Genomic DNA, 22,495 nt, shown 5'->3' with positions numbered 1-22,495 from the left:
CCAAGGGTCCTTGGGGTAGAGGGAGCCCCGGGGGTGTGGGCAGGGACAGGGAGGTCTCTTAGTGCCCTCAGGGCCGGACACAAGGTACAACACAGCTGTTTTCCCTTGGCTCAGTTTTACTGAGAAAATTGTTGTTATTTTGTGAGAAAGCAGGTGAGGTAAAGCAATGCAAAATGAGTAGGAACCCAAACAGAAGCACACATGTTGAGGGGAAGCTGACCCAAAGGTAGAAGAGGAAAAGCTCTTCACTGAAAAGTTGTAAAGCTCTAAGGAAAATGGCATCAGAAGATGGTAAATCAGAAACATCAAGGGTCAGCTGCTGCAAGGATTAGTAGTGGCTGACCTGCCCCCATCAGACTGGAAACTGGTTGGCTTGCAAAGACTTATCAGGTTTTCCGCATCAGGTGTGGTGAGCATGTAATGTTTAACTTAGCAGCCCATTAATCCCAGCTATTGTGTGTATTAATCAATAATAATTTTTTTGTGTGCCTGAACAGTGCATATCAGGCTCATGGGGTCTTGGTCTGCATGGTAGAATAAACTGAAACAAGAGTGACCTAGAGATCAAAATGTATTTTATGTACAAAACTGATTGCATATCATGCATGAAACTTCCTTGGGATGTGACAATGCTTTCTATCTCTATTTTGCTGAGCAATTCTGAGGACTTGTCTCTGAAGTTAGATCCTGCATGTTGTCCTTATCAAAGTATACCTCACTGGAGGACTTCGACCTCTACTTTTGTAGGCAGAATTGTAAAGGTAGGTAAATGGAAATAATAAGAAATAAAATAGAGATAACCAAATTCTTCTGGGCAAAACAAAGATTTTTCAAATGGAAAATGGAGATCTCTGCCTGAGTAATGTAAACTACATTTTCATTTCTCTTTTGTCCCTCCACCTGCCCCCCCCAGCCTGCAAATGACTCAAGTAACCTATCAAGAATATCAGAAAACAAATACAGTTTCATGTCCTACCACAACCACTTCGAACACAATGAATGAATCATTCAAGTTAACTGTCATTTGGGTGTTAAATAACATTCATCAGAAGGATTTGTCACATTAGTCTGAGAGAGCAGAAGGTAAGGTCTCCTCCTTTTTGTGATATAGAGGGACTGAATATTAATTGGTGACATCACAGACTTCTGTTGACCACACATATCTGCTTGTAATTCAGCTATGTTTAGCCAAGCATTTGCTTTACACATCCATTATGCATGACTGTGAGCAAACATTTCAAGTTTGAAAACAGTATCTCTATTTTTATCATGTCTAGTGGCAAAATGGACCACTTTTATATGTAGTATCTGCACTTCCAGAAGCACATTTGAATGATAAAATGGCTTTATCATAACAGCTTTTTGAGGATTTAGTGATTGATTTCTGAAGATAGACATCTGGATTCTGAGACAGGAAAAAGTCCAGGTCACATGTTTAATGCAGTTGCAGAAATTTGAAGGCTGAAACTGTGATGTCTAAACTAAAACAATAAGCCATCAATCCCTAGCTATTTTGTTTTTGGAATATATTTCATATTTATAGATACAAAGCTGTTATTTCCTCAGCTGAATTTAAATGGTCACAGTTAAAAGGGCTTCTGGCTGATAGTTGTCAGGAAAATTAAGTGACAAATACAGTAGTTTTGAATTGCAAAAAGATATGGGTACTGCAACAAAGAATCATTTTTTTCTCTTTTTTTTCTCTGACTGTGGCTGTCAACTATTTGGGGACCTTTGGACTGCCATTGGTACTGAAAAACAATTCATTTGGACTAAGTATATTATCAGAAAAAATAGTTCAGAAGGTGAATGCAATCTCTAAGTATCTGACAGAGGCTGAAGAGAAAGCATAAAAACAGCCAATGGTTTGCCTGCTATATTTAATTCTACTGAAGCCATGGTGCACAGAGGAGTTTTGTGCTGGCAAAGACTATCGTGAGAGCACAGATTTGATCTCCATAAAACTGTGACACACTTAGCTAAACAGGTTTTCAAATTGAATCACTATGATTAAAATAGCAAAACTTTTAAAACTGCTTATTAAACTGACGGTGTTGTTTTTTTCAAAGGAAAATAGATAAAAAGGCTAAGCCTTCACCAGATTAAGGGCTAAGATTACCTGACGTGGGTTAATCTCCTAGGTTCCTTCTATGGCAAATAAAAGGTGATTTACAGCACCTAAACTTAGTCTTTTCCTTTGAACATGCCTCCGAGGGAGCCTCTATTGACTCTAAAATGAAGCTAGTACTAAGCTTTGAAATACCACCTCAAAGTGTGTGTTTCATCAGCATTTTGACTTACGTCCTCTTTGCTGAAGAGAGTTTTGAGAAAATCTAGGAAAGGCCCTATTAGAAATCCATACAATAAGCTGAGCTCAGCTTTTGTTTTGGTTCTATTCCAGGTCGTAACAGCTTTTATTCTATTGATTTTTCCTAATTAGTTTTGGCTTTATCTTATGCACATTGAAGGCCATGTCGGCATTAATACTTAACATCTTCCAGCACTGATGGTATTCATTCTGTTAGTGCAGACTGGGAAGCCATGGCTGCCAATGTTTAAAATATCAGTACATGCTAGTCCCATCTTATTTGGGTTTGATGATGTGAGGACAGAAGTTCCATCACCTACCTGTACTGTTCCTTCTGGTATGTCTGTTGGTAGTAACAAAATCAAAATGCTATGATAAATCCTGTTTAATGGTGAGAAAATGTGCAACTCCAAGAGCAGTGTGAAAAAGGAACTACTTGTATTTTGTTAATAAAGAGTCAAAAAGATACAAATATCAACATCCCAGACTCAGATGGCAGACGCTATGGTTAGAAATCTGAAAAAAAGGAATTAAATCCAGTAGAACAGAACAGATTTTCTCAAGCAACACATTTTTAAATGCAAATTTATACAGAAGGGAGACTAGATAATCATTATTGGTAGTGTGTTCTTTAACCCACTAGCAAAACATGTAAGGTGGGTTGGGTTTTTTTGTTTGATTTTTTAGTGGAATTTTTTTTTTTTCTTTGCTTGCTAAAAGAATCACTTCCGTTGATGCCAGGAGGTTCTGAAGGACAAATGCCAAATCTCAGTGGAACAGCTCAATGAATGAAGGGGGCCATTAGGTGTCTCTGGTATATAAAACACCTGTTGCCTAAGGGGGAAAGTAGACATCAGCTCTGAGATTTTTATATATGTGTATATATCTGTCTATATATCTTAGCCACTGTATTTCTCTCACATAGTTTTGCCCAATTATGTTTAGTACATGTGAATAAGTGTTCTAAAATATTTTATTGATATAGTCTACAATTAACAGCAATTTTCTTTCCTGGATGAAAAATTACTTGTTGGGATAGCCCTAACACATCAAAAAACTTTTTGTTTTAACATGACCAACTTCACATAATTTGTTTGTGATATCCTTATTTAGTGCAAATCTGCCAGTCAAGTGTATCCCTGGGTAAAAACAGAGTGAATAACCGATAAGCAAGGTCTATGCTATGTAACATCTGGGATTATATTTAGCTTTTTCCCCCTTGTGAGTATGGCACAATTGTCACAAACCTTTCTATGAGGTGACACTTTGGTTTCCCTTGAGTGAATGTGTATGTGAATACATGCATGTGTGTGTCTACATTAATGAGTGATATGAAAGAACAAAAGCATTTGGAGCTAAATCTCAAAAGGTGTAAATCAGCAAAATTCCATGGAGGTTAATGGTGATTTACTGAGACATACACCTGAGGCTTTAGCAGCAGAAAATTTCTAAATCCTTTAATATGTCTATATCCCCACCTTCCTGAATTACACTAGATATAATTAAGGCATGGCCAATAGATTAATACATCCCTAAAGATATTATTATTGGTTTTAATAATTTCCATGGTGATAACTATGGATTAATCACTACTTAGCTTAAAGTATTAAAAATGGCTTTATAGAAAAGTAGACCAAAATTATTTGTTAGGTTTGTATTTTATGAAGTGGGAAAAGAACACTAACAATTACAATGAACTCATTAAAATACAACGGTAAATACATTATAAGCTAAATTTGATTGTCAAAATGTTTCAGATTTTATAACTTTGTTTTATTTAGGTACCATAAAACCACTTAATGGAAATCCTGTGGTTTGATGAAACTCCCAGGAGTTTTCTTTTCTCAGATTAATTTTAGACAGATAAAATAGTTTATGGAACATTACAAGTGACATTAAAGGGCATTACTAGTGTAAAAAATATTTTCTTTTTGAAACAGAGCAGAACGAGATATTTTTATTGCATGTTAATTCCTGTCTCTCTTTTTTTTAATACTGATAAATTGTATGTAAAGCTACAGAAATGTTCATTCTACAAACATCATTGCATGCTGAGCAGAATGGAAAGGATGTGTACAGAAATATCCCCTGAGCAAAGTAGCATTGCCAAGTTCAGATAAACCAAAATATTTTCTTTACTGGAAATAACATCAGTTACTTTTTTATAGGGGTAAGTAGCAGATTCAAAGCTATATTCTATTGCATAGCAAAATGACAGTGTGTGGCTTTTGGATGTAGCAAAATATATAAGAATTCAGGAAAGCTTATGAAGAAAATATATTCATTTGAATTGTTGATTAACTGTAGTGGTTCAGTAAATACTAACAATGCAATGAGCTTTATGGTCAATGAAGATACAGGCTATGTAGAAATGGAAACCCAATTTTTTTGGAAGTAGTGTGGATAAGATTCAAAATTTTTGAAAAATGAGACCTCCGTCTGCATACCGTAAATCCTAAAGACACTGCAGAACAGTACATTTTATATTTTTTCCCATCCTTTCTGTTCACATTAGATGTGCTGCACGTAGAAGGAAAAGGGAATTTATGGAACTCCATGTTAAAATAGTGAAATTCAGAAAAACATAGGAGAAATTAGTTGGTAAAGATTGCTGGGTTTAAAACACCGGGATTAACACTCTTTTGCATGAAAATCAGTGGCACAAGAAACAGAAATGTTGATGGAGACAATATAGGCTTTATAGCCCTCTCTCCCCAAATGCCACCTGGCACATGGAGGTCTCAAGGCAGACAAGACTCTGAATGGAGGCCACCAGGGCTGAGACTTCGGTGATGCAGATGCAGGCAGCACCGGTGCCTCTCCCTGGGGCTGGGGGTGGTGGTGTGGCACTGGTAGGAGGCGACCTTTGGTGGAGGTCCAGAGGCCCCAGGAAAGGTTGCTGCTGGAGGAGGTGTGTTCGGTGTGTGAACTCGTGTGTTGTGGAAAGAGGAACAGGAGTACAAAGGGAAAACATGTTCATTCTCCAATACAATAAGGCCTGTGTTTGCCATTGGAATTTCGGATTTGCATTTAGAAAGTAATTAGTCCTGCACCAGTATGGTACAGGATACCTTTAGCTAATTACTTTCAGAAGGCAAGTATCGACATGCCAGCGGGGACTGCTCTACGTCCTTTTGGCCACCATGAGGAAGACAAATGGGTTCTTTCCTCGCACTTTTGGAGGTTACTAAACTGTGGTAAAACTGTGAAAGCACAAAATCACTAGTGATGCTTACATTGTCCAAATGAAAAGGAACATTTCCTCATCACTCTCACAGAAACAATGTGCTTGCATGTGTTTTAATAGGATTTTTGAGCTGTTGACTTAACTGTTTTTATTTTTTTTTCAATTTTGGTTACTTGTTATTCCTAGTTGCACTGTCTGAAATAATAGAAATCTTTCTTTAAAAACAATACAATTTACAAGTCAGAGAAAAGAAAATGAAGAAAAGAGAAGATGGTGGTGCATAATTACCCAAACATAATTGGAGAACACAATAGACATATTGGTTGCAGGTGGCTGACAGTAAAATAGCTAAGAGAAAGTAAACACTATTAACAAAGTTTCAATTATTAAGTGTTGCATGTGAAATTAGTATGTGACAAAAGAAGCACAAACTAAAGAATTAATATGAAAAAACTAAATAGAGTAAGTAACCAACATGTTGCTGTGTTTTGTATTATCAAAGGCTTTTTGTGACAAGGCTTTCTCACATTTGACTAAGGCTGCCCAATCCAGCATGAGAAGCCCTTAGCCAGCCTTGCAGAGAGGCGCGCAGAGTCCAAAAGAGTCTTTCAGAGATCGATGAGACGCTCAAAAGAGATCAGCTTTGATAAACGCTTATTTATACCCACCTGGAAAGTAGAGATAAGGTGATAGACTGTAATCTAAAATTAATGCTTTGTCTTAGTGGTTCTTCACAAAAATGTGTAGAGCTGTTGACCTCCTTCTCCTAAACTTCTCTGCTTTAAAACCACTGGTGGGTGTCTTGCCTTGTTGGAATAGGCTCATTTTAAAGGTAGAGCCTTTGTCAATGTCTGTGAAGCCTATGAGCCTTTTGATGTCTAATAGGCCCACACAGAAACTGATTTTGAAAGGACCAATGTATTTCAGCTGTTTGGAATAAGTTTTGGCTAGCAACATATTTTTTTTTTTCTCTTCCAGCTGACAGGCAAAGGTATATATGATGGATATTTGCAAAATTCATTGCATTACATCTTTCAGCCTATCTAAAGGACATTGTAACATGCAGAGCCACCTCAGCTAGCCCATCTCATACTGTGCTGGGAAAAGAATGAGCAGAAAACACAGTACAAAGACAGGAAGCCAGCGATGACAGGCAACAGTCCAGCCACCTCTTGCAGCACTTTGGCATGAACTTGGTACCAAGCAGACCCAGTTACACCACTACCTGACCTGAGCTGGTAAGGCTGAAAGGTATTGTGCTTCCTGGCTTTGATTTCCATGTGGACGTACTAGTGTGAGACTATATGCTAGTCTGAGGGGTAAGTACCTCTGTGCTCCACTGTAGAGGACAAACTTACCCCTAGGTACATCTGGTTCTCAAGATGACAGCTGACCATTTCACAGTGTTTACTCTATTTGTCGATACACTATCAGGCTGTTAGAAGAACCCACTTGACAGCCCCCAGGTAAGTCATGGGGCTCAGTATAAAGAGACCATGATTTTGTGAGTCTGTAATAAAGCATGAAGCTGACATGGTGGGTCTCACACCACACTCTAAATTATTTCCAGGAAGAAGGATAACTTTTATTAATTATTATGAGATAACACAATTGTCAAGTGCTATTGAAAACCCCACATTTTCTATAAAACAGTATGATAAAAAAAGAAATTGGAATGCATCTCCTTTTTACTAGTGAGATTATTTTTAATATCTTATTATTTTTCCTATTTAGAAGATTTTGAACAGCTGTATGAGGCAATTTGAATCAGTTGAAACATAATATTTGGCCAAATTTCATTAAAAGAGATTATAAAAATAAAAGAAAATCTCTTTCCAATATTTGGAAAGTGTAGGCTAATTCCCGAAACATGTTGAAAAAAAGAGATAGATGTGCTTACTGTAGGTTTGTTTCCTGAAATGAGTTCTACATTTGTAATTGATTTGCCTGCTTCAGGGTTTACATAAAACAGAATAGATTTTGCATAACTGATTATAAGGGCTTTATGCATAGCAGAATATTGACAATCATATTTGAAATTACTATACATTTAGTTTATTTTTTTTTCAATAATGGAGTGATTGCAATTTTCTTTTTATTTATCGATGAAACAATGTTAAGGAAAAAATACTCTCTTGTGATGAGCTATGATTGAACCCTCAGTGTCCGTGATCCTTTTTTCTGATCTTGACTCCTGCTAATCTTATTTTGCAGAAAAAGCTTAGAGTAAATCAAGGTGTGGTCAGGCTGACTGTTGTGTAAATGATAAATCTGTTGATATTTGAGTTACTGTGTAGAGAGAGTGAAGTTAACATAGAAATACTTTCGCATTTATTGAAAAACACAAACCTTAATGTCTAATAAAAGTTAAAGAGAGACTAAAGTTTTCATGTATCAGGAACTGTAGACACTTAAGTTTTATATTGTATGAATGAAGAATGAAAACACTTTGCTTGTTTCTACAGACCAGACTGAGTACCCTGAATTTAATGTGAACAGTGATTTAAAAAATTCAAATACAATAAAATACAGAACATGCAGATTACTGAATGTGATAAATATATGTAAGTTCCTGGATAATTTGGGAAGGTATTGTTAGAAGCAGGTAAAAAGAAGGATGTAGGCCACTCAGGGATTTACAGGGAATGGCAGTTTCTGAGCACACTGTTAGAATTCTACTCAGATTTTGCTGAATCTCAATGCAACAAGCATTGGACACTTTTAAGTTGCTTTGAATGTCCTAAACATATTTTTTTTATTTGATTTTGTGGCTTATGTTGTCCAGTAATAACTAATGAACATGCAGAAAGTATTTTTATTTTAACTTTTCTGGAATTACATCCACTTTATAGCTTGCTTTGAATTATCACCATATATTTGAACTACATGTTTTGTGTATACTTAACATCTCAGTTTATTGTTTGGGAGATGCTTGAACTCAAAGGGAAAGGAATAGAGAGTATTAAGATACCTTCAGTTCATGCACAGACTACATATACCTTTATCAATGAATCAAAATTCATTATTTTGATGTATCTAATTTAATCTACTAACAGAACTTCTGTGGGGACTCAGGGATACTAGAACAGAAAGGAAGTTTACAGTGAAAGTTATTTAAAATCTGTGCTGCAACTATTTTACATTCTCCATCTTGTGTTGGAGAGCTGGACAAAGATTTTTCCCTGCTCAACTTTGAGATTCTATAAGGCTTCCACCGAAGCTGCAGCTGAGAAATGCGGGATTGGGTCCTTCTGGTACATGACTTACCTTCCTCGTTTTAGTCCCAAGATTAATATCAGAATATATTTGTGTGACTAAGAGCTCAAAAGAATCTAGTGCTCTTCTCTAGTACTTATCTGCCCTTAGTACTTTTATTAGGCGTTGATGAAAACACTCACAGTCACTTTGTAAAAATACAGAAAAAGTATATATATATACAAACACACACACACACACTGTATTTCAGAAAATATGTGTGTGTGTATAATATGTTCTTATATATTCCTATAGATACATGGATGTTCCTTTCCTCAAAGAACTGATATATATACTGAATATATATATGTATGTTTCTGTATAAATATATGAGTGTATATGAATACAGACACACAGACACACACATATTCCTTTCCTCAATGAAGTGAGGATTTCTGTACTTGGGAAAAGCAGATGACCCATTCTTTCATTATACAACACTGTTTTTCAGATACATCCTTTTTTTCCCTTTCAGGTGTTCAAATATAAAATGCCTAGTGAAATCACATATGTGATTTAACACAATCTTTAGCAATATCAAATATGAATATATTATTTGTTAATAAGACCATGATTATATGAGCTATCTTAAATCAGACAGAGCTCAAGGAGAACTTGAGTTTTTCTGCTAATAGGCCTCATGATGTTAAGCAAGTAGCAATGAACAGGTAAAGAAAATTGGCTAGTATGTTTATATCACCTAATTCATATCTGTAATTTGAGTAACTTTTACACATAAGAAAAACAGAATTCTTATTTATAAACCCAAAGATTTGGTCATAAAACCAGGAATCTTGTTACTTATGATTATGTGTTTTGTAATTATTTCTCTTAAACAAAGTGGAGAGCTGCTCTTTAAACACTGGCAAAAATCAAATCAAATAAATAGATGAACACTGAACTTACACTATTTATTACAGGATTATTACTGTAGCATATATGTTGTTTACAGTTATTTTATAAGTGACATTAATTGGCAGCAATTCTTCTGGATTAATTCTACAAATTAATATTTAATAAAGGGTTACAGGTATCCTGAGATATGCTATAAGAACTAAGAGTGCTTTCAAGTTCATTTATGAGACTGTATAATTTGTCTAGTTATTGATAATGCTCCTCTGATTGTTTAAAATGTATTTAATGTTTGGATAGTAGTCAATGAAGTAAACAAAAAGCCAAGAATAAAAATAAAAATCGTTACATGCAAGGAGACAAGAGATCAGAGATAAATTGATAAGGGACAAAGCCCACTGAAGTGGTGTAGGCTATGCCCACATTAGCAAGTAGGACAGGGAATTACCTGTGGATCTGTAGAGAGAAACAGGTAGTGCTGAGGACCCAGCAACTACTTGTATGAGTTTTGCTATTTTTTACTTTAGAGTAGTTCTAGTCTGATGGACAAAATTTTCTTTAGTAATTGGAGCATGCTAGGTAAGTTCCCAAAGTACATTTTCCAGTATACTCGCTGTTGAAAGATATCCAGTTCACGTTCTCTAAGACCACGCCCTGACTTGAAACAAAACACAATAAAGCACACCTACATTAACATTTTCATTTGGATCAGTGTGCAATTTGGAAACATTTCCCAGCTGCATCCCCTCACTGTGCTTTGCTTCTTTTTACAGGGAAATCTTGGAAGCCAGAAAGTGGATTCTTTTAGATGAAACTAAATTGAAATGTGCATGACAGACAGCGAATGGAGGCCACACTAGAGCTATTTCAAGGTCACCTTGTACCATGTTGGGTCCTCAGCATCCACTGTTTCATTTCACGGAACTGCTCCTTTTCCACTACACTGCTTGCTCAGTGTGGATGCCTGGAAGACTCGCCTCTGGCATGCACACCTGACACAGGCTAAACTGCTAACGTAGATGTATCCATAGAACATACAGTCTGTTTGTTTTGAATTACAATACATAACAACAAAATATGAATAAAATAACTAAAACAATGCTAAAAAAGAAGACAGAACAGTGTTTGATACCAACAGTGGCTTTGAATTTATAGGCAGAAAAAAGCATTTCTGCTGTTTGTCATCATGTTTTTAATGATATATTCACTGTTGTTGACAACATTATTTTCACTGGTTCTAAATATGAACTACTTTCTAATTAGTTCAAGAAAAAAAATTGACCTTGTGCAATAGAATAGATTTATGAATGGGGGAAATATGTCAGCAGCATACCTAAAAATAAGAAAGGAAATAAAATACAGAATTTTCAAGTGGCAATGATTGATGTGTATACATCTCTATGAAAATGAATGAGCAAGAGCTTTCTAAACACTGGCAAAAGTGAATTAATAATAAATAATGAGAAAAAGGAATTCACTAAATAATTTATAACGAGAAAATTTGATGTAATAATTATCGTTCAGAAGGAGGAATGCAAGACAAAAACAAAGTAGCTTTGCATGGAGTCCAGAACTTGTTCCAAAGCCTTTGAAGTCAGTGGGAAGCCACTGGCTTCCATGCACTTTTTGGCAGCCTAGCACTGTACTCTCAGTGTGAGAAATCTGGCATATCTCTCAGCTGCTCCATAACTCAGTCCTGGTCTTATAATATTGCTTCATCAGTTCATTCCTTTGCTCATCTTCCGAAATTAATCTCAGGACAATTCACTTTATAGACTCTTTCTGACCTCTCTAATCATGACGGTGCTTGTACTCTAAATGGTGATTTGAATAAGATTCCCCTGTATTTCTTTTCTCCCCAGAGAAGGGAACATTTGTCAGGGTCAGTAATAAAAGAAAGTAGCTTACTGGGGAAAGTGATTTTTGTAATTTCATAGGTGTATCACAGAATTCATGGACAATTTTTTAACTGACCCTTTTGGCTATAGACTGTTACATTTCTGTCCATCCTACTTTTTGCTTCACATCTTGGCTGGTAAGGTAAACATTTACCTCCTGCCTGGCATTTCTGCTCTTGACTAAATCAACTTCTCTCTATTTTTTTTTTTCAAAAATGTCAGCTCCCCAAGGAATAAGCAAACTAAAAGGAGAAATAATATCTTCAGGTTGTCAGAGGAGGAGCTGGAGCTGTTCAGCAGAAGTGGCAAAATAGTCAACGAGTCTTGCCTTGTTGTGAGATCCACAGCTAAGAGTTCACAGCTCTCTGTACCGGGATACCCTGACAGCTCCCTTCTTAGCTCTCCAGCAGTCCTGACAGGTGTAGCTTGTGCTCCCATAGGATCTGGGCAAAGCTGTGCAGCCCTCCACCTGGCTGGGCCTCCGTTCATGTCATCGCTCTTGACTGCAGGACAACTACACAGCAAAACAGTAATGTAGGCAACATCTTTTGATAATTTTAAAGCAAAGACGGCTTTGCTAAAGCTGAAAATGCCAGTCTGGTCCATTGGTGCTGGTCCATTGGTAAAACTACAAAGCTGAGAAATGTAAGAGGTTTAAACCAAACCAAACCAAAAACAACCCACACAAAGAAAAAGCCATTAGCAATTACTGCATATAATATTGTTTAAAATATTTAAGGTATAGGAAGCTTGTCACAGTGACTCATTTGTCCTCAGTATTTTGTAAAATTAAACACTTTTTAAATGAATGCTTACAGAAGACAAAGTATTTATTAGAATAAAAGATGGGATTTGATGTAAATAAGATTGACTTCATTTGTAAAATAGGATACATTGTTTTTGGCATTGAATTTCAAATGTGAAAGATCAGCATTGCATTACAGTGTTGCTTCTCCCTGATGGTACTGTTTTTGTCAGTTGTGACTGACTTTTAGGACTAAATCATTAATTGAAACCCTAACATGAGTTTTTCTCAGTTTCTTGTATTATCTGCTTATCTGTAACTAGTTCTGTTTACAAAAGAAAGAAAAGAAATTACAAAAAAGAAATATATTGTTAGATTTTCTTTCTTTTTTTTTTTAAACTGGAAGGCTTGAAAGATTATTTGACATTCATATGACAACACTGTATGGTTCTGTGTTCTTACAGAGAGTATTTGGAACACATGCAAAATTAGATGTGTAAATCAAAAGCTGCTAAGTATATCATCCACTTCAAATGACTAGTACTGAGGGACAATCACCATAACACAAAATTTTAGGGGAAGGGAGAAACAAGTAGAATTGTAAAAATGCAACTGTCATGCTGGTTTACTTGTTTAAAATTAATTAGATACAGAGATTTCATATTTGATAAGTGAAGACGTGAGAGAAATCTAAGCAATCAAAATGAGAGAACAAATGAAGTTGTAAGAACATGGCTGGTGACATATAACAGTGAAAAAATTGGTATGTATATCACAGAAGACCAGTCATTGTAAAAGAATATACATGTACATTATACTTAGGTACAATAAATAAAAAAAAATTATGTATTTCTTTTTAGGTTTTCTAAAGATGTCAGAGAGGACTTTCACATCACATCTTCTCCTACAGTGAATATAATTTCTGATACTTTACCCTATTCCTCTTTCTCACATCATTCTGGTTCTTTCTTGTTTAAGAAATCACACTAAACTTAATAGTACTACTTGCTTGTATAAAGTGAGTAAACTTACACAGTTTCTGTATCTTTCTTGAAAATATATCTCCTCCTAGCTTAAATATAGTTTATACATAGAGGTAAAGTAAATAACTTCTTTTTTGTGTCATCTTTTAAGGAAAAAAGACCAAAGAACTTGTGGTTGGTTTGCTCGCAGAGATAAATTTATTTGGACTTTCAAATGTCAGATTATTGCAAAACAGATTTATATCAGCTTGTGTTTAGAAACAGCTCAGGCTTATACAAAATGGAAAAAAACCACCCTGCAGAGGTCACTGAGAATACAAACACAAGTTGTTCTAGAACTGCTCCTCTTAATTGTCTTAGATCTCTTTGTAACCCATAGTATTGTAAAGGAAGAACAATTTGATTGTGCAGTTTATAAGTTAAATTGAAACAGTTAGTTGTTTTCCATGTCAGAGCTATAGATGAGAAAACGAGACTGGAGAAAAATGCAGTAAGATCCTGACAACCTGTATTTCTCTTCCCTCCTAGCTGGTCCCAAAACAGTTCCCTAAGTTATAGCTGCACAGGTGACATCCAAAGTAAAACAAGCAAAGAAACATGGGGAAAAAGAAAAGGATAATAGTGCCATTATCAATAGTTCCTCTCAATCTTTGTTACTGCTTCCTTGTAAAAAAAGCATGGCAGGAAGAGAACAGAATTCTAGTGTTTCAGAAATAAAACTAGGTCCACTTTGGGACACGCTTTCTTGGAGTTCATTACCACTCAGTGAAGAGATGGAAAAGCAGACCTCTGGAAATTCTCCAGATCCTGAGTACTATAATGAAAGAAGTTGTTTTTAAGCAAGTCTTCAGTAGCAAACAGATGAAAATTAACTAGTCTGGTAGCATGTAAATTTAAACAGCTAGATGAATAATATAGGAAACAATAATTGGAGACATTCTGCCAAATAAATGCATCAGATACATTTCAGTCTGTTATGGGCTAGAAGGTCATCTGACTTGTTTAGTCAGTTACAAGTTAATTGTAGGAATGGGACATTCTATCAAATAAAATTAGTACTGGTCTGTTAGCCATGTCCTAATCAAAACAAAAGGACTCAATTAGTTGCCATTGTGATTTCCAACTACTATTTTAGATCTATTTATTGCATCCTTGGGATGAAAATCAGAATTCTGATTAGATGCATCCAAATAATAAGACATATTTATATATAAATGTTTTAAAGCCTCAAAATTATGCCTGAGGTTTTGCTCCACTGACTTATGATGATAGTTGATTTTAACAAGACTTTTCACTAAGTGAGGCATGCAGATGGATGAAAAAGAACTAATTCCCTGACCAAGCTCTGAAATATATATAAACCTTGAAGAAAGATAAGGGGGGTATGAACACTACCTTGGATTATGGCCTATAATGCTTCAATCTGATGATTCTGAAGCATTTACTCTATATTTATTAGATTTGAATTTATTTCCCAGCCCTTGTCCCTTGCAGAGGTCTGGACAACATCTTGAATGAGTTTTTCTGTGTCTGCCACTTTCATCTACTGTTACTGGTGCAGATTTGGGGTGTTTATTCCCTTTTTTGCCCATTTGTTGTAACATGTGGGAAGAAGTAGCAGGTGACTATGCATGAAAAATGGAGATACAAGGGAATACAAGTACACTTACAGCTTGTGAAGTGGAAGGGTTGTTTCCTATTAATACTTATGACCTCAGTAGTAAACAGATTTAAACAGCCCTGCATGTAAATGTTGGTTCACATATGCTTTGCATCTGGTAAACTGAGTGGGGAAAACTAAAAAGCATCAGAGGATTATGCATACATATGTGTACATAGAAATAATACAAAAAAAATGCTGTTCATTCTATTATTGACAATAAATAACATATATAAAAGTGTCCATAATTTTTTCTCCAGTTATCAAAGGGCACATCTAGAGGGTCTAGTTAAAAGACTCAACCTACTAAATATACTTAAATCTTTCTGTGACCCGGGGCTTACATGTGTGTTCAACATTGCATGCCCTTGCAACAGAGATAATAATTTCCTTCTACTTGAGTGAAGTACATTAAAGCTCTTAGCACATTTGAACTTAAAGCGTGAGTCTACATTTTAGCTGAACAGAGGAACAGAGAGTTTAAAAGGAAGCAATGACCAGAAAAGTGCATGTTGAACTGCCTGAATAATTTTTTTTTCTTTTATTATCTTATCCACACAGTTACCACTCCCTCCCCAAAAAAACCCAAAACTCAACACAGAAAACCTGACATATCAATCCTGTAGTCTATCAAGACCAAATTCCATTTAGCTACAGAGTGTACAGTGCACTGGGTTGTATTTCAAATGAATAAATTAATGACAACTCACTTTAGATTTTCATTTAAGGCTCAAATCTGCAATCCATGCTGGTACTTAACACTGAAGAAGTATCACTGAATTAATAGAACTGCCTAAGTGAATGCTATTCACAGTATGAATGAGGACTGTAGAATAATTTTAATCTTGTTCAAATGACTGAGTGATTCAATCATGTCACTAAAAAAGGCTTCATATATATTATTTCCTTGGTGTTTCAAACCTAAACTTATTGTATCTTGCTCCCTCTCTCATGTCCCCTTCTTTAAATCAGTAAATAGTATATGTAAAAAATGCTTAAAAGGATCATTAAATTCTCATGTACTATATAAATAGCATTCTGAAAAGTTAACTTGATGACCTAAATATTTGGTCAATGACTCCTAATTATTATTTTTACTTAAATACAGGATTATTACCTTTGATAGACTTAAAGTTTTGATAGTATGATTTGGCAACTTTTCATCCTTCTGTTAATTCCTTTTTCTAATTCAAAGGCCAGAAGTATCTTAATGACTCTTTTTCAAAGGCTAATACGATATATTCTGAAGTTAATTTAATTTACTTGATCTATAAGCGACATATCATTGTAGCTAAGCATTTTCATCAATGTACACTTAATGATGCATGGATCACCACAGGAAATTTTATTAACTTGACTACTGACTCCAACTCTAATCTAGTTCCCTTGTCAATTTCTTCTCTTAGACACAAAATAAGTCTGAAGTGATATTAAGGAGAATGATGTCCAATTAGCAAAAAAAAAAAAAAAACCAAAACCCAAAGGGTGGATTTTAGATCATTTTTTTCTCCTTTATTTGTTTTATCTTACCTTTTCTCATATATTTTTTATGAAAACTCATATAGTAGTTGGAGCTTTTATTGCATGAAGTAACCACCACAGAGAGATGATTTTGGTAAAGATTCATCTCTGATGAATACCCTCTCTGATGATATTCTCCTTTCTTCTATTTTGATGATAAACAAAATTGAAATTCACAATTATTGTCCATCTCTAGTCTCATTAGGAACTTCAAGAGGAAAATAAATGCTCACAAGTGTGATCTTGTATAGACTTTACTAACGCTGTCTCCAAAACTTTTGCTGTTGCAGCTGAAGATATGCACAGTCCCTCCAGAGGAAATTATACACTCTGGAACACTGTGAAAGTTCCTTTAAATTTTTTGGACAGTGTAAAGCCTGTGTTTCACTGTAGTTCTTATTCTGTAACTCCCTGTCTTTATCTGTCTATCTATCTATATTTAAATATATCTGTGTGAGAGAAAGTTGCGAGTAGGACTCCAAAAAAATTATAGAAGTCATTTCATGTATTTCCCCCTGTCCTTTTCAATGGACAGGTATCAGTTTACTAAATAATCAGTGAAACAGCTTCAGATTGTAGTTAGTCTGATCTTCCAGCCTTGTCTGGTGAAAACATCAAATAACAATATACATTTGTAAGAGGCTGTACAATATAAGGTTAAAAAAAATGTCAGGTAGAATTGTGAGTACTGTCCTGTGTTGTCCTCTGCTGAGGACAGTACACTGAAAAATTAGTCCTGTAGTATCTCTTAAAGATCCTTTATAACATGCCAAACTCATTATCATGGCACTGTTAGTAATTACAACTCGTCTCATGCAATAGCCAATAACAGCCTGTAGGAATTAGTCCACTGTATAAAGTAATTAACATGTTTGTATTAAAATTCAAGGGTCAGTGTACAGAAGGGTTTAAAATGAGACTTACATATTGTCTTACTAGGCAGGAAAGAGCACCTTGCTACTGTTGGATATTGAATCACCAGCATGGAAGATGTACTCACCTGGTCCGCCAATGTTAATTGTTCCAAAGAATTAACAACCAGTAGAGCTGAGGGAGGTGAAAATGGTAAAAATGTCACCCACTTTCAAAGGAAAGCAAAGAACAAGTTTATGGGCTTGTGAAGAAAGTCTTGAGCATTTGATACTTGTGTAAATAGTACAGTGGCATTTATTTGTGCCAGCCAGCCAAAAAAAAAAGACAAAAAAAAATTTGGCTGGGAGGATGGAAAAGTGGCAATGGAGAAGCAGAAAGGCTAAGTTATTGATATACTGATGTCCCAATATGGGAGTAAACATTTGTTAATTGCTCCTGAATGAGAAGTAAACTGAAAGTTTGTCTATGCCTAGAAGCAAGAGAAATTGAGCCACATCAAAAGGAGGGAAGACCACAATGATGTTGCACATGCAGACTGAGGATCCTTACAAGCTTTGTGGACATCTCTCAGTGCAGTACCATAGTGGGATACAGGGGTCACAGCTGAATAAGACGGCTCCAAAACAGGAAGAAACCTAGCCACATCAGTATAACATCACTTTTGGGCTAACTAGCGCTACGGGAAAACACTAACCCTATTGTTTCTTTGTTTTATACATCGCTCTACCATCTCTGCGTTCACTCTACCCCACAGTTAAAAATAAATGTATAGCTTTGCCCTTACTCTTTGCAGGAGAACAAATTATCTGTAAAAAAAAGAAAAGAAAAAAAAAAGTGCATTTTATTCCCTGCCCCATTTATAGCACCTCTTACACTCTCACATGGAGGCTGCCAGACTCAAATTTTTGCAAAGGTTGCAAGTCTCTTTTTGTGGTCAAAGCTGTGAACAGATGCACAAAGGGAGAAGACAGACATTTAAAAAAGAATCACACGGAAGGAACAGATACAGGGAAATTTTTAAACCTGAGATACTCCTACTGTGCAGCCAAATGCACTGCCAATAATCCACAGATGTACAGCACATGGGTGTGCAAAGCTGTGACTGTTAGAGGTGTGAAGAGAGTTCTTAGTATGTTCATTGAATAGCAAACGTACCCATCTGTTCTGTTGAAATAAGTAAGATCTACATCTAAAATCTCATACGTTTGGGAAGTTAACATTTCTGGGGAGTGACATAACAGAGGTAACAAGGTGTGCTCCCTGGTACTGACATGGGTAAACTTCTTTGGTATCCAAAAGTAAACATTCAGGGCTTAATAACAAGTTATACAGTTTTTCTCACTTATGTTCCTGACATGTCATTTCCTGTCTATTCAATTTCAGCCTGTGTTATCTTTGCAGGGCAGAGCAACAGCATACCTGGCCAAACAGCTCTTTTGTGTGTTATGAATGGTGACAAGGAAATTGAACAACTATCGCTGTGGTAGATATTTATGGGATAGTGAGTCCAGGATGGAAGCTTCTTTCTAACTTAATTGTTATGGGATTGCTATATATCCTGAGGCTTGAAAAAATATCAGAAAATATTTTGAAAGCACCTCTTTGATTTTGGACCCTGAAATTTCCTTCAGAAAGGAAGGTGAGCCCACTGGCAGATGAACCAAAAAAAAAAAGACTTGTGTGCTTCAAACAAGATGAAGCTGTGGCTCAAAATGTTTCCATACAGCAGCTACCTCAGCTTGCTACACCTCTGAGTCTGAATCTGAATAAGTGCACAGTTCTTGCCTAAGTCTCATTACGATCAATAAGGAGGGGAACAGATATTTAAGTTCCCAAGGGCTCAATCACATAGACATTTCTTGAGCATAACTGATATAGATACCCATCCTGGATTAAACCCTGTTATAGCCATAGATCTTTATTGAGATGGTAATAGTCAGAGCACTCATCAAGAATTGGGATAATAGCACTAATTTTTCTCCATGGTTCATCTGGAATTCTGCCCTTCCAGAAGAGGAGGTTTCAGCTGCAAAAAAGCTATAGGCTACCTGTTTTCTAGAAGGACTGTATCCCTTCCTCCTTTGGTAGTTTTAAAGTTGTCCTAGAGACCAGCAAAGAATGGATAACATTTGCAGCCAGGGCAGCGTGCAAAAAGGATCATGGGGCTAGACGAGTGGGGAGACAGAACAGTCCTTAATTTCTCTTTTCGGTGCCCAGGTTTATTTAAGCATTTAACATTAATCAATCATTGAATAAAAAAGAAAATAATAATTAAAAATATCTCCCCTAAAATATAAAGATAATTTTGGAAGCAGGATTCATGTATCTCAGTTGAGTGTCCAAACCACCAGGTTAAGGAGTTGCATCTCCTGTTCTATGAGTACTGTAGAGTGTGATACTGTGTCTTTCTTTGATATACATTTCCTTAAAAAAAGCTACCTTTGTTCCCATTGCACACAAAGACAAAATGAAAATAAGAAATACAGGATTCTGGAACAATTTTGAAGCCTGGTTGGCAGTAATTGCTATAGAACTGAGAAATGCTTTCTTCCTCTCTGCTTTAGGGTTATAAACTGCTCACCCCGCCCTCCCACCCCTGCCCCAGAATCTTTACCTTTCTCATGTAAAACTGATATCAGGTGCAAAACAAATTCTCTAGTGATTTCATCTCATAGTGATAGGCAGTTTTAACTATGCTGTACTTTCAGAATAAAAGCTTGGCTGTGGTTTGTTTGTGCTTCTACTAATTTACTTTCCATGTGAATTGCTCTCATTTGCCAAAGTGATAGGAAAGGTTGTTTGTGGATTTTGGTTGTGCACAGAGATACCAGGCTTCTTTCAGAAGAAATAATAGAGCTAGATCAATGTTATGATGTTTACCATTTTGTTAGCAATAGTGAAAGGTCACAAAAAAATGTGAGTTAAGAATGCTGTGCTCAAATAACACCTCTGGAAAATGTGGCATGACCCTGCTCCATGTAGTCATCATTTATTCACTGTTGGTGGCCAGTCAAATAAGAACTTTTGATGCTGCCAGGTCCGATGATTTTTCTCCAAGAAATCTGCTTCCCATGCTGCAAGCCTAAAGTTTTGTGCTAAAAATGAATCAGCACCAAGATTAACTTTAAAACTTATTTGATCAAGTTGAAATTATAGAGGCTGAAATATAAAATCAGGCATAATCAAAACAGGGAGAGATTTGCAATTTGCTACTGGGAAGAACGTTTCAATCTATAAAATCAGTAAAGGGGGCCTGAAAGCAAAAGAAAGATGTCAATATTGGGCTGGCATATAATCTCACCATCCAGTGGCCAGTGCCATTGTGTAAGAGTTTACAAAATGGAAGCACATTTGCAGCCTTGGGCACTGGAGGCTCAGTGTATTCATCCTGACCTGTATGATGCACTAAAAATCACCTGGCTACATGTAACTCTTTCCTACAGCAGAGACATATAATGTTGCAACCCAAATCAAAAGGCAGTAAGTAATTAATTTGTGCTTTGTGATATTCATATTTCACGTAATTTGTTTGATAATATTCAGACCATCAATAGAAAACACTGAAGGGAGACATTTGTTTTGGAAATATCTCTTCATTAAAGCATAGTGGTCCCTTACATTCATTGCTACTATAGTTTTCTTCATTATTCAATAGCACTTTCAATCCCCATGTGTGTGACTTTCATTATTACGGATCATTTTTCCTTAGGATGTGTGATTTAATTTTAATACAGGAATCTAAATCAAAATCCTTTCCTATTTAGTGGCTCTCTAGTGTAATAAAAGAGAGTAAGGCTTAGCCCTCTGCTTTTGTGCTCAGGAGCATTTTGCCATGTATTTGAATTATGATAAAATCAATAGGAAGAGCCCGACAGTGAAAAGTAGGAAGAAAGTTTCCCTATATGAAGCTGGAGAATAATTACAGTTTTTTCCCAGCACAAAAATGCTGCAAGCAAATAGCTTGTTAATTCAGCATCTATCACCATTTAACCTTGTTTGTCCTCTTGTTGATAGAATAACACAATTAAAAGGCTTTCCTTCTGAATTATCTGTGTCTGAAGTTAAAATGGTCTATGTTTTATGAGAGATGTGTTCTCTCTTAGTTCCATAAAGACATCTCTGAATTGCTCATTGTGGCTCACTCACTCTTAGCATCTCCGGGACTGCAGCACCAACGAACGCTTTTCTCTTGCTGGCACATAGCCAAGGCAAGCCATGATCTAATACTGCAAATAGTTTTTCTCTTTTACGCTGGGGAACTACTGTGTTAAAAGCCAGCTTCCTTTCCTAGCTCCAGAAGAGCAAGGCACAGACAGGTGTAGCCCCCTTGACTGCACTGAAACCAGTCTCGAGGCCCTCCACAGTCAATGCTTCAGTGCACAAGCATGAAGGAGAACGAGTGTATTTTTCCTTACTCTCCATTTTGAAACCATGGCCTAATCAGCAGCTTCACAAAAGTGTCTTGGCTTGTGCATAATTTTTTTTCTCTGTCTGAATAGAAAGCTGAATACAAGGGAAATTATGTCACTGAAAGAATCATGCCGTTTTTACCTAGGCGCTGTCAGCCCTGACATGATCTTGAGCTTGAAATTCGAGAAATACAAATGATGTTAAAAAAACAGACTTCAATACAGGTGATGTTAAGAAAAACAACCTGAGCCAGGACTTTGTGCCATAAAAGTTGAATATGCTCTCTGTCATTTCCTACAACCTCCCCCACCCCACCCAAAAAAAGAGGGAAGAGATGGTGAAACAAGAGATTCACTTCTTGAAAATACTGCGGGAATGGCAAGAAACCTGGAAACAGTGTTATCTACAGTGTGGAAAAATATATTTTCTATTTTATTATATTTACCCCAGGTTTTCATGCTATCTTCACGCCAGTTCAGCTTAAGCCGGTGATTACAGCCGAGCAGCTGATGATTCCCCATTTCTAAAGGTAGTCCTGCTGCTGGTCCCGTTGCTGTTCCAACTGATGGTCAGCACTTCCGCTGTAAAGAGTTTGCCAGGATGTCATATAATACCTGACACTTGTTAGGGGCTTTTTCCCCTCTATAGGCTGAAGTGATCCTCTGAGGCCTCTGCACTGTACGCTACTGTACGCTAGAAGCCTGTCAGCTCTCGGAAGACGAGCAAGGTTGACCGGATTCAGGAGGTGGCTGACCGGGGTCATTTCTTCAGTTCCACGGTGGGGGGGCCTTGCTGTTTGGTAG

This window comes from Mycteria americana, chromosome 1 (assembly GCF_035582795.1).
Source record: "Mycteria americana isolate JAX WOST 10 ecotype Jacksonville Zoo and Gardens chromosome 1, USCA_MyAme_1.0, whole genome shotgun sequence".
In the NCBI taxonomy this organism is placed as follows: domain Eukaryota; kingdom Metazoa; phylum Chordata; class Aves; order Ciconiiformes; family Ciconiidae; genus Mycteria; species Mycteria americana.
This window is presented reverse-complemented; position numbering follows the sequence as displayed.